Source organism: Camelus ferus, chromosome 2, assembly GCF_009834535.1.
Source record: "Camelus ferus isolate YT-003-E chromosome 2, BCGSAC_Cfer_1.0, whole genome shotgun sequence".
Lineage (NCBI taxonomy): Eukaryota > Metazoa > Chordata > Mammalia > Artiodactyla > Camelidae > Camelus > Camelus ferus.
The window spans coordinates 51593755-51605305 of record NC_045697.1 but is presented as its reverse complement, the minus strand read 5'-3'; positions in this window follow the sequence as shown (position 1 = coordinate 51605305).

The following is an 11551-nucleotide window of genomic DNA, read 5'->3' as shown; positions in this document are numbered from 1 at the left end:
AAGAGATGAAGAAAATAAGAGTTCAGGTTTGATGTCTCTTTTGTGACATCTCTATGCTGGCATCTAGGTTTTTTTCATTGTGAAAGGGTACAAACTTGGCCTTGACTTTCACTCTGCACCCATGATGTTTCCTGAGAAGTGTGACCACTGTGATCCGCATCTGGAGTGCAATGTAGTGCCGTAGGACACAGCCTCACAGTTTATGATCACTCCCACGAGATCTTTGAGACAGGAATCTGCATGATAGCATCTTCAAACCTGGATGGACACTTGATTGACCTAAGTAGAACTTCTTTTTTCCCCCCAGATGGTTTAAATATAACATGAGCCAGGTGATAAAGACAGGCAGCAGCCTCTATTTTTGGTATGAAAAAGTTAGGAGAAAGGGCTTAGTGATGCCCTTAGTACATAGTAGGCACTTTCAGAACATTGAACCTAGTGAAATGGATTCTCCCCACCAGTGAGAAAGGGAGACAGGCAAGCAAGTATGCATGAGAGTGCTGATCTGAGTTTAGATGAGATGGTGAGGGTGTGGGCCTAAGAGACCAGGGCCCAGGCAGAAGCAGGTGGAAACAGGTCGTGAGAGCTGGAGCAGGAGAGAGGAGAGAGGTCACTTAATAGAAACTCTGAAAATAAGGCCCATAATGTGAAATTTTAAATTTTGACAATTGAAACAATATGAATATTATATCTTTGTGTCTTAAATCAGTACTTGGAAGATAGGATGGGAAAAGAAATGTATCTGAGCATAGGTAGACATGAAGTTTATGACCACATCCTAAATTAAAGACTACTCTCGCACAATCTTGTAAAAAGTTATTGTACAATATTTAAGATACACAAAGGTTTAAAGAATAATGTATGCAGCTTAAAATAAAGCATTGTTATAAAAAAATACTCCATTTACTCCTCTCAGATTTTCACCCTTTCTCAACCTTTAATTAACTAATATCCTGAACTAGGTGTCTATTATTTCTGTGCAATTCTTTATTTATTACTATGTGGGCATTAAAGAACATGCAGTGTTATTTTATGTTTGACTCTTTCTTCACTGGACGCCATACTTCAACATACCCACCCTACTTTGATGTTAACGAAGAAAAGCGGATGCTCTCATCTTCCCTCTACGCGTCCCCAAATGTCATTTGTATGGGGAGGATTTTCAGAGGAGGCATTCCCCAAGTAGCATTAGAATATTGAAGAACGGCTCCATTTTCTCGGCAGGACTAAACATCTCATACTCAGTTTCACATAATTCTTCCAAAATTCCAGATGCCTAGGGTTATGTTAATTTAAGGTATCCTATTATAGATAAGTAACATGAAGTTCAGAATTGAAGTCCCAGCTCTGTTCGACACAGACTGAGTCTGGCAAGTCATTTGTCTTCCTAGAACTCATTTTGGTAAGTTATAAAATGGAGGCGGTAAACTACGCATAAATTATCTCCATTGCCCTTTCCAACACTCATATTTCTCCTTTTATTTTTCTCTTTTCCCTCTGCATGGAGGAACAGACTCACCACCCCCCTTACTGCCTTTTCTTTCTTCAAAACTCTCTTTTGTCATTTTCTTTAAAAATTTACTGAACAATAGAGGTGAGAATGTTTCTGCATGTACAAACTAAACTCATTTTCAAAAAAGCATTTTCTGGTCAATCTGAAGCATGTCCTAGCTTGTTTAGGATTCTGTGCGATCTGCTGAGTAGTCACAAATATTGCTACTAGGAGTCTGAACATGTGATAGAACACCCTTCAATACACAATAGAAATAAGCTTAATTTGAACCCCATCTAAGGCAATTACTGACCCAAGTATCTCAAAGCTGGTATGTTTCTGATAAAGTCTTCCCAGGAAAGGATTCAAAGATAGCTTCATACAAAGACACCAGGGTAGGGAGGATATGATTTCCATTTATACAGTTAATGCACAGTTGGCTGTTACTCCTGAAAAAAAAATCACATTAAATTGAAACATTCAGTCTTTAACCTCTGCCCATTTTTTATTAAAAAGTGTGAGGAAAATCAATTGAATAATCTTTAAGTTCCACGAAAATGAAATACTTTTCTCCATTATAGAAATGATAAATTACCATTTTGTTTCTTTTAACGAACGTAATAAAGTCGTGTCCAAGATTCTCTGCTGAGGAAAAGCAGGCATTTACTTGGTTGCTGTAAAGGTCAAGTATGTGTTCTTTTTTATTCATCAAGTGCTATTTGCTCTATAGAGTATATATTTATGGTCTTTGAAATTGGGATAGTTAGTGAATTTAAAGAAAGAAACTTTATTTCTTTGAACAGACTTCAAGGACAAGACTAAATTTTCAATATTTCATGCTAATGCATATTGAATAACTTGACAGGCAACAAAAGGGCATTATTCATGGGTCAGCATCCATTCATTCATTCAGATAAATACTTTCCAAGTGCTAACACTAATTTCAGCTCAACAAACAATTATTAAGTGCTGCCTGTGTGCATGGCACAACGTATGTCCCATCCCATATGTAGACTATACATGTGGCTAGAAGTCATGTGCCCCACTCTATACCCAGGAGAGACATGTCATAGAAAAGCCTCAGGGTTCTCCTTTAAAATAGGAAAGGAAAAAGAGGTGTATGGGGGCTTTTGTATTCACAACTTTTAAAAATACTTAAGAATTTGCTAAAATGTTTTTGAATCCATTCACATTTGCTCAGTCAATCTAGAAGTAAACACTGTAAAAATCTAGAACATATTACTTCTGTCCTGTAATCCAAGGGAATTTGAGTTTAGAGGCATGTTTTCCTTTTTCATTAAAATCTTGACATCTACTTTTTCCTTCCAGTTTTATTGAGATATAACTGACATATGGCTCTGGCTAAGTTTAAGGTATACAGCATAATAATTTGACTTACATCATGAAATGATTATCACAAGTTTAGTGAATATCCATCATCTCATATAGAAATAAAATTAAAGAAAAAGGAAAAATTATTTTTTCCTTGTAATAAGAACTTTTAAGATTTACTCTCTTGACAACTTTCATATATAACGTACAGCAGTGTAAATTATATTTATTGTGTACATTACAACCCTAGTACTTATTTATCTTATAACTGAAAGTTTGTACCTTTTACTTCCTCCATTCAGTTCCCCTTCCTCCCACCCTCGGCCTCTGGTAACCACAAATCTGATCCCCTTTTCTACAAGTTTGTTTGTTTGCTTGTTTTTGTACTATAACTGACCTACAACTCTATGTTAGTTCCTGTAACACAACACGGTGATTTGGTATTTTCTACATATTTCCAAATGTTCACAATAATATACGTCACCACACAAAGATGCTACGTAGTTAGTTACTATACTCCCCACAATGTACAGAGCCATCTATCTGTATATGTGCAATTATCTTAAGTTGCTGATCTCTTACATTCAAACTCATTTTAACAACCCTGCGTTTTAATTCCCCATGCTTACTGTTTTAACATCGCATTTCACATCATTTTGTCTTGTGTATCCCTTAACTATCCATTGCAGATATAGATGGTTTTACTACTTTTGTCTTTTAACCTTTCTACCAGCTTCATACATGGCTGATTTACCACTTTTATTGTATATTTGCCTTTACCAATGAGATTTTTCCTTTCATAATTTTCATATTTCTAGTGTGGCCTTTCCTTTTTCGCTTAGAGAAGTCACGTTTACATTTCTTGTAAACTTGGTTTGGTGGTGCTGAACTTTTTCAGCTTTTGTTTGGCTGTAAAACTTTTGGTCTCACCATCAATCTGAATGAGAGCCATGCTGGGCAGGGTATTCTCAATTGTAGGTTTTTCACTTTCATAACTTTCAATCTGTCATGACACTCCCTTCTGGCCTGCAGAGTTTCTGCTGCAAAGTCAGCTGATAGCCTTATGGAAGTTCCCTTGACGCTTTCAATATTCTCTCTTTATCTTTAATTGTTGCCATTTTAATTACAATGTCTCTTGGTGTAGTCATCTTTGAGTTGATTTTGTTTGGGACTTTCTGTGCTTTCTGGACCTGAATATCTGTTTCCTTTCCTGGATTAGGTTAGCTTTCAGCTATTATGTCTTTAAATATTTTCTCTACCCCTTTCTCTCTCTCTTCTCCTTGTGGGACCACTGTAATACACATGTTAATATGTTTGTTGTAGCAGAAGTCTCTTACATTATCCCGGTTTTTTCTTTCTTTTTTTTTTTTTGGTCATCTTCACTGATTTCCACTACTCTGTCTTCCAGATCCCTTATCCATTCCTCTGTATGTTTAATTTACTGCTGATTTCTTCTAGTGTATTTTTTCTTTTAATTTCAGTTATTGTATTCTTCATCTCTGGTTCTTCTTTATAGTTTCTAACTCTTTGTTAAAAACTTCTAACTTCTTACTCTGTTCACCCAATCTTCTTCCAAGTTCTTTGAACATCCTTACAATCATTACCTTGAACTCTGTATAGGGTAGGCAACCTATCTCCACTTCACCTAGTTCTTCTGAGGTTTTAGCCTATTCCTTCTTTTGGAAGATATTCCTCTGTCACTTCATTTTGCCTAATTGGCTGCTTTTATTATGTGTCTGGTAGATTGGTTATGTTTCCTAAACTTAGAGAGATGGCCTTTTGTAGTAGAGAAAAGACATCCTGTCCTGTGCTTCCCAAAAGCACAATCCCCTCTGATCACCAGAGCTGTTTGCTCTAGGGGTACCCCTATTTGGGCTGCATAGGCCCTTCTGTTGTGGCAGGCTGACTACTGTAGGTGGTCTTGTAAGGGTGGCTGGGCCCCAGTCTGGTTGGTTGTCAGGCCCAGCCTTGTGTGGAGGCTGCCAGCTACTGGTTGGCAGGGCCAAGTCATGAGGTTGCTGGCTGTGGGGCCCCAGGGGGGGCCTGGGCATAATTCTGGCTCACTGGTGGGCAGAGCTGGGTTCTGGAATGAGTGGTTGTGGGGCTGGGGGTCCCAGATTTAATGTTGGCTTGCTGGTGGGCAAGGCCAGTTCCTGACATGGCTGGATAAGGGGTCTGGGGTGTCCCAAAGCTGGTGTTGGCCCACTGGTGGATAGGGTGAGTCCTCGGGCTAGTGCTGGCCCACTGGTGGGTGAAGTCAGGACCTGGGTTCTCTGGCTGCAGGGCTCAGGGGTCCTGTGCTAATGTTGCCCCACTGGTGGATGGGCTGAGGCCTAGGATATCCCAGGGTTGTGCCAGCTCACTGGTAGGGCAAATCTGGGTCCCAGTATCTTTGGCTGCAGGGCCCTGAGGACCTCAGAGTTGGTGTTTCAGTTCTCTGGCAAGCAGAACGGGGAGCCAAGGGTCCTAAGGATAGTGTCTGGTGAGTGAGGCTGGTCTCAGGGCCAATAAAAGCCCCCTGATGGGTGGGACCAGGTCCCAGGGTCCTGTGGGTTCAGGGGTCATAAGGCAGCAGGCCTGCTGGTTGGTGGGGCTCTCTCTCTGCCCTACTAGTTATTTGGCCTGAGGTGTCTGTGTACTGATGCCAAAAGGCTGGTGGGTGGAGCCAGGTCCTGGCACTAATAGGCTCAAGGAAAGACTCCAAAGTGGTGCTTGACAGCCTCAGCGTCCATGTGGTAGAACCAGCTCCCCAAATGGCTCCCCCCAGTGTCTGTGGCCCCAGGGTGAGCTCCAGTTGCCCCTCTCTGGGAGGCTCTCCAAGATCAGCAAGTGGGTATGACCCAGGCTTCTTTCAAATTACTGCTTCTGCCCTGGATCCCAGAGCATGTGAGATTTTGTGTGTGCCTTTTAAGAGTGGAATCTCTATTTCCCTCAGTCCTCTGGCTCGCCCAAAAGGAAGCCTCACTGGCCTTAAAAACCAAAAGCTCTGGGAGCTTGGCTTTTGGGTGTAGGATCCCCAGTCTGGGGAGCCTGATGTGGGGCTCAGATCACTTGCTCCTTAGGGAGACCCTCTGCAGTTATCATCATCCTCTCATTGGTGGGTTGCCCACCCCAGGTCTTAACTTGAACGATGTCTCTGCCCTCTCATCCATCTTGTTGTGGTTTCTTCTTTCTATCTTTAGTTGTAGATATTTTCCGCTAGTCTTCTGGTTTTTCCATTGATAGTTGCTCTGTCAGTAGTTGTCATTTTAGTGTGCCCATGGGAGGAGATGAGCTCAGGGTCTTCCTACTCTGCCATCTTGGCCACTCCCCACCTTTGACACCTTATTTTCAATTAATAGATTTATGAAGGAATTGTGTTTTCCTTCATCATCAGTTACCTCTGGCAGATATTTACAATATCAAACTTTTCAAAAAAGATTTTTCCATGAGTGCTGATAGAAACAGCAGTGGCAAGTGCTGCCTCTCCCTTGTAAGCTGAAGTTATTAGGATAGTTAGCAATATATGTGCAAAGTGGCACATTGCTGAGCTAATCATTGAATCTGAGTAATCCACTTCTCAACAAGTACACTATTTTCTTTCAAAATCATGAGACTATTCATATTTAGCTTCCAAAATCTCATTAGACTGTCTCCTTCTGGCAACCAAATTGCTTAACAATAAATAATTCATCAACCTCCGGAGGCTAAGAAAACTTTGAAAGGTGTTCTGGTTTAACAAAACTGCAGTGGTTTAGTTTATATAATGTACCAGGGAACTGAAAATAGGTGAAACGCTCGTATTTGTACTTTGGAAGGAACTTTGATGAATAATACAATAGCTTTTCAGTTGCGTTATGTAAAATGTTTGTTGGATCACATTTCCTTTCTTCCCCCTAACTATTGCACATTTCTTTGATATATGTACTGTCTACATTTAATCAGATTAGTTCCCTTTCATACATTTCTTATATTTCTAAAACTTGCTCTTCCAGAATAAAGATTAGATTATATAAAGATCTATGGTCTTCATAACATCTCTGTTCAAATAATTGCTACTCTCTGGAATATATTATTGGGAAAGATTATGTGATACTCTTTCCTAGAGCTCTTTAAGAAGAGAATTTGTCTGCAGTCATTTACATCAGTTATAAAATTAAGCACTAGCCTGAATTTCCCTTTTTCCCTCCTTTTCTCCTTCCCTACCTTCCTTTTTAACTTCCTGTCTTCCCGCCTTTCTTCCTTTCTTTCCTTTCTTTTCCTTGTCCTACCCTTCCTCTTATTTTTCTGTCTTCAGACACATTGTGTACCTATTATTTGCAAGATGTCATGCTGAATGCTGAGAATAAAAAGATGAATAAGTCATGATCCTGTAATGTCTGCTGTGACATAATAAGTGCAAAATAATCAATGACACAACACAGACTGAGAGATAAAGAAAACCGTATTGACACAACTGGGGACTATACAACAGATGCCCTTGAGGCCTGGTATTTAATTGTAACTTTCTGATTCCATTTGTCTGATTTCCATGAGGATCCATTAACCCCAAACCGACTGAGAAATTTCATCAAGATTAATTTGTCCTTAGGGCTAGATGAGAAATCAATAGCTGTAATGCTTCTAAAATTTCATTTTATAGATTTTTAATAGCTAGATCTCTCCATTCTCTTTCTCACATCACCTCCCATGTTCCCATGTATTCAATTCTAACCCAGAGGCCACTGTCATTCTTCTTTTATTCTTTCATTCTTTCTGAGCTGCACAGCAGGCATGCGGAGGAGGAAGACAGGAAACAGAAAACTTGTCAGTGTGAGCATCAAGCTGCCAGCCTGTTTCTGCCATGTCACTCTGATCCACTCCTCCCCCACTAATCCCCAGCACAACACCAGTTATCTATCAAATGCCAGAAAGGGAAAGAAAACTCACAATACAAGATGGTCTTTCCAATTAAAAACAAAACTCTCTCATGCACACTCACTGATAATACAAACAGAAGTATTTGCAGGGCAACTTCCCTAGAGGACCTCCCAGCCTCGTCCTAGCAGAAGGAACAGGCGTATGAAGACAACAGCTAAGGTGCACTGAGTAGTGTCTGCATCTGATATGCTTCACATGCATACATGTAGCTCACCTCAACCTACCCCATTTTACAGTGAAGAAAACTGAGGCACAGAACAATTATAGGTGCCAGAGAGAAAAGACCATCTCAAGCAGCACTTTAGAGTTTCTACAGCCTGTGTTCTTAAACTTTAGGTGGACCTACAAGCCATTTTAATGTTATGTGGTAAATGATATGACAGACATGTGCTCAGGGTGCTACCAAATCAAACAACTAGCAAATACCTTATGAATGCTATTTCAAAAAAAAAACCTTTCTTTTTTTCCAGCTCTAGAAAATATCCCAGAGAAGCCCTGTCAAGCCTGCCGCACACCAAGTGCCTGCATGCCTCCTGTGGGTTAAGAATTACTTTTTATCTCAGCTATTTAAGGACAGCTATGCCCTTGCACACATAGCACATAATATTCTTGTATATGTAGGTGACCCCAAATATTCGGAGTTCCACTGCCACTTGGCAAAGTTATTTATCCCTATAGCTTTAAGGGTAATTATTTGGTAATTAAGTCTTCCTCACCTCCATCCAATATTCACTCCACCACAGCAGTCTCTCCTAACGCTGGCAGAGTGTGGAGTCAGCTCCGTGGCATCTGTCAGATGCTTCTTATAAATTTTTTAAATTGTTCAGAAGGAAAAATGTTATAATAACCATTATAAGTGTCTGCAAGATGCCAGAGGATCTTTTATAGAAGGTACTTAGGGTAGGTTGTCCTTTTGTACACATATAAAAGGAGAAAGATATAAGAATCATTAGTGTGCCAGGTATAATTTGGTTCCAAAAACTAAGCCAAAAGTCTGCTAATTTGGGGGAAAAAATGATAATGTGAAATAGTTATAAATGTCAGTTTTTGTAGGTCTCCAACTCTTTGCAGCAACTGGATTTGGGCCATCTGAGAATAATTTCTACTGTTAAATCAACACAGAAATGGAGAGAGAAACTTGATAAAGCTATTCCCAGGCTGGTGATTTAAGAGTTAAACTGTAGAGCTGACACTCTACCATTTGGTAATCCTCCCACCACATACTTAGCTTTGTCTGTAAAATCTGTGAAGGAGCCTCCTTCCGGAAGTCGGGTTTTCTTCTAATACCATAATTGGTTAGGTATGTATTATGCTATATTAATAACTACACCCCCTTGATTTCAGAGCAAATGGCACCCACACACTTGCTATTAACCTTCTGAATTGTAAGATGTGCTGGGCTGCCACAACCTGGTTGTTCAGGTGTACCCCTCAAGTGTGAGATGCTATCTGCTCGGTAATGAAATGACAAGACAGAATTATGTCAGAAAAAGAACACCCATATATACACCCTAAATTGTACAGATGAACATTCTGAAATTCAATGGTACGTCAGGAAGGTGTCCTCCAGCAGACTTCCTTTTTCTTACACAGGTAAAGCTAACTATTGTGTTCCAAAGCAGAACTGAGGCCTGCTGCAATTGTTCCTGCAACTAGTTTATCACTGGTCAACTGCTGCTGGGAAAATAAGGGTAAGTTAGTTACATGGTGGATAAAAAAAAAATTCTCTAGAATTCACAAGTAATTGTAGAAATAACTAACACGTACAATCACATGGAAAAGCTTCACACTGCAAAAAATTGCCAACACAGAAAATTCATTTGGCCATACTATGTCTTCATACACTAAACCTCCAAGTATGGCTATTAGAACATGCATGATAAAGTCAGAGTTTTCTCCCATCTTCAGATAAATCATCATAAGTTCAACCAGAAGCCTGAAATCCAGTTAAGAGTCAGAAGCAAAAGCAAGCAATTTATTCACCTACTGAACTTAATTAACTTTGTATATTATAAATAAAATAAATGTTTGAAGTACAATAGAAATACTTTGTTAATGTAATTGAGTCTGGTAGTTAACTGATGAATCAGTAAAGTAGTCAACTTAGGGAACAACAAAAAATTATAGGTATTATAAACATTTTATGTTAAAGCAGATAAATACATATTCAAGTTTGAATCGTTTGGTGTGAGGAGAAATCCAGTCCCTTGAGAATGTATCCCCTGATGGGAATTTCATCTGGCCTTTCTTGCAAAAACCATACTCGTAACACTGACTAAGCTTTCCAGTTTTAGTTTTTTAAAAGATACAGGAATTTAAAGACTTTAGAGAAGCAAAAAGCATGTTAAATCCTTTTAGATTTCCAAGGTTTTATAATCTTTTCTAAATATCTTACCAACACCTAATTTGACATCATTTTCAACTGTTTCTGTTTATTGGGTCATTCCAAAGTATTTAGTTTAATTTTCATACAAATATTTCTCTTCTATTTCCCATTCATATTTTATTGATTTACATGAATATTTAGTTAAATTCTGTCATTAAAATAACGACTACAACTGGCATAAAATTTGGGGGAATAAACAAAAGTATACCTTAAGAAGTGGAAGCTATAGTACATAAATATATAAGAGATTTGATTACAGGCCATAAGCACTCAGGAAGCTACAGGACTCAGACTTTTACAGAGGAAATAAAGAAGGTTTGTCATTCTGTAAATTTTATTAAATGAAAGTGAGTTAAATTAAACCTAAGTTTTAGTAGGTGCAATAGTTGTATGGCAACAACATGTTATGAGAATGTACTAATACAATGTAATACATTTTGTGGGAATTTATGAACATTTCAGTTACTTCTTACTATATAATATAGATAGTTCAGAGAATAATCTTGTCCATGAGTTAAAAAAATTTTCAACTAGCAGAGGCAAACCAAGATAGAAATTTATTGTTTCAATTTAGCAAAATGACCTTTCAAAATTGTCCCAAATTGAGGCAAAGGACTTGGGCTTTTGTATTCCCACATCAGACAGTCATTGACTGCAGCCACGCCCTTTGAAGCTATATGATCTTAGACACAGCAGTTCCCTACAGCTGAGAGCTATGCGCAGCGAGGGGCATATATATGAGTAGTTAGTAGCTATACTTATCAGCAGGCAAGGATAAGTATGTTTCTTTGAAGAGAACTCTGGGCTGAATACCCAGACATTTGGGATGCACTGCAAGACTGTCTTTTCCTGCTCAGATCCACTTGCTCTTACAGCAAGCGTGCCCATCTGGGGCAGCTTCTCCAAGTTTCCAGGGGAAACATAAAAAGAGAGTTAGCAAGTGTAGTAACTACATTTCAAGACTGTAATGGATCTCCAACCAGTAACTGAAGCTTATCGCTCTCCTCTTCCCCTAGTCAGTCTAGATTCCCTCACCTCCACTTCTGTCTGCTGGTGGGGCAACCCATAGCCTCATCCCTGAGGTGTCTGAACTCCAGCTTACATGACTGTTTGTAAACCATGGCTGCTGTTCTTGACTGTTCACTGTTAAAACTGGGCACGGGAGCACCAAGAGGCACCTCGGTGATTAACTAAGCACCAAACATATTCTTTTCTGCCCGCTAGTCAATGTCTAGCCATGATTAGAAGACATGGCCAACTCACTTGCAAGGTCTCACTCTCTGATGCTTGAGGTATGAGGGAAAAAGTAAACTACTGAGCACCACTGAGTCACTGAAGAGAGAATGAGAGACAGAGGGTGATAAATAAAATACAATCAAGTCAATGTAAAATTCAAAAACCACAGGGTGTCCAGGCAGCATTTAATAAAATTTATAATCTCT